The following is a 2,225-nucleotide window of genomic DNA, read 5'->3' as shown; positions in this document are numbered from 1 at the left end:
TGTGAACACAAATTAGTCAGAATAAATCAGTTAAATGACGAAACATTAGGTGTCTATTTACTTGTGACCACTCAGTGTATATGTCTATTACTATTTATTTGCATTACTTGGTTAACTTTTAGGCCTAAGAAGAGAAACCCCACAAGTGACCGAGTTATTTTTATATTATTCACTGTTGTTGGGGTTCGCATAGTGAATGCATTATACTGAATAGTTTTATGTTGATATGATACTCAGTATATAGAAGAGACACGGAATGTTGGAATCGCCATTTTCTATGTAAAATACATAAGGTAGTTCAGAAGTAATACTGATAAAGAACCCTTTAACCAACAATATCATGGACTCAGAGCAATTTGGGGCATAAACGGTTCAGAAACTAATGTTTAAAAACTGTTGTACTCTACTGATTACTCTAAGGGTAAATATCTAATTTAATTTAATTATTTATTTTTCCACATGTCCTAACGTTAAACATTTGGAATTATTATGTACACACATAGCATTTTTGTCCTTCGCACATTGTTTTCAACTTTTGTAAGTACAAGTCGAGCGATTGTTGTGTTGATTTTATAACCAGTTTTATGTGTTTCAACATTATAATTTGTTTTGGTTCAATCATTCTTAAGACTTGCTTTGGTTTAATCATTGTTAACCCTTGCTTTGGTTAAATCATTGTTAACCTTTGCTTTGGTTCAATAGTTGTTAATTCTTGCTTTGGTTCAATCATTGTTAATTCTTACTTTGGTTAAATTATTGTTAACCCTTATTTTAGTTAAGTCATTGTCAACCCTTGCTTTGATTCAATAATTGTTAATTCTTGTTTCATACGTTCAATCAGTTTAAGAATTCACGAAGTCTACAGTAAAAATGTCTTCGCAATAACATTTTTTTAAGGGCACTCGTTACCATACGTATCTAAGACGTGCCCCCCAGTGGCACAGCGGTATGTCTGCGGACTTACAACGCTAGAAACCGGGTTTCGATACCCGTGGTGGGCAGAGCACAGATAGCCCTTGTGTAGCTTTGTGCATAATTAAAAACAACAAAAAAAAATCTAAGACGCATACTTTCAGGCGCAAAGAATGACTAAATCAAATTTAAGAAGAAAGAAAGCTCCTAAATCACATTGGAACTATGAGTCAAAAGAAAAGAACAAAAACAAGCGAAACTATTCAACTGAAAAAAAAAAATATTTGGCATTGTAAATTTAACACTATTTAAAAACAATCGAAATCATTTTAGACAATTAAAAATAGATAAAGAAATTAACATATTATGATGATAAACAGTTAGCAAGATTTTGCTACATAAGTTAGGCCTAATTTTTATTAGATTATATTGCTTTCATTAGGCTTCCTAATTTTTGTATGATGCCGTAACTTTTCAGTGAATCTGGTAACTTCCAAAATTCCGGTCTCAAATGTTCTATAATTATAATTATGATAAAAAGATTTAAATTACTGTTTAACAATTTTTAATAAGATCCAAACGTAACTTGGTCTGGATCCAAATCCGGATTCTGGATAATTTTGAACCATTTTTTTATAATGGAGAATTAGAGCATTTTCGGAATTTTGGATTAATAATTCTGTAGAGTGTGATCAGATTTGTACCAAATTTCATGGAGACTCCTCACCACATTACAAAGCATGATCCGGATCGTTGATCATCCTGGAGCTGAGAAGGATTTTCTGAGTTTTCAAAGATTAAATTTGACGTTTTAAAAGTTTAAAGCTTTATCTTTTTGGGTGAATGATAAATACATAACGTTTTTTTTAAGCTATAATTTTTTGCATATAGATTACTATTAAAATGTTAAAGTTATTTTTCTAAATTATTTTAAGGAACACTGACATCATAGTCAAAGCATACAGATGCGCGTGATTAGATTAGTTCTCTACCAATTGGCATTTTTAACATCTAACATATTATGGTTGCCTATGGATTGTCTCGCCATCTAGTGATCACTATAGCACACAGATATTTTCGTCCAGATGTTTTGTTTTCTCGCAACAACAACAACAACAAAAAAGGATAAAGATAAACATGTACAATTGATTCTTTTAGTAATTAATATTGGTTAAAATAAAAGCCCTTTTATAATTACCTACAGTGTAAAGGTCGTTCACTTTTAAGTTTATTATCAAAACATTTATAAGGATGTACAAAGTCAACAGATTCTTAGAACGAAAATACAGATAATTATGGGATTATAGTATTTT

The sequence above is a fragment of the Limulus polyphemus genome, unplaced genomic scaffold (genome assembly GCF_000517525.1).
Source record: "Limulus polyphemus unplaced genomic scaffold, Limulus_polyphemus-2.1.2 Scaffold2281, whole genome shotgun sequence".
Classification (NCBI taxonomy): Eukaryota; Metazoa; Arthropoda; class Merostomata; order Xiphosura; family Limulidae; genus Limulus; species Limulus polyphemus.
This window is presented reverse-complemented; position numbering follows the sequence as displayed.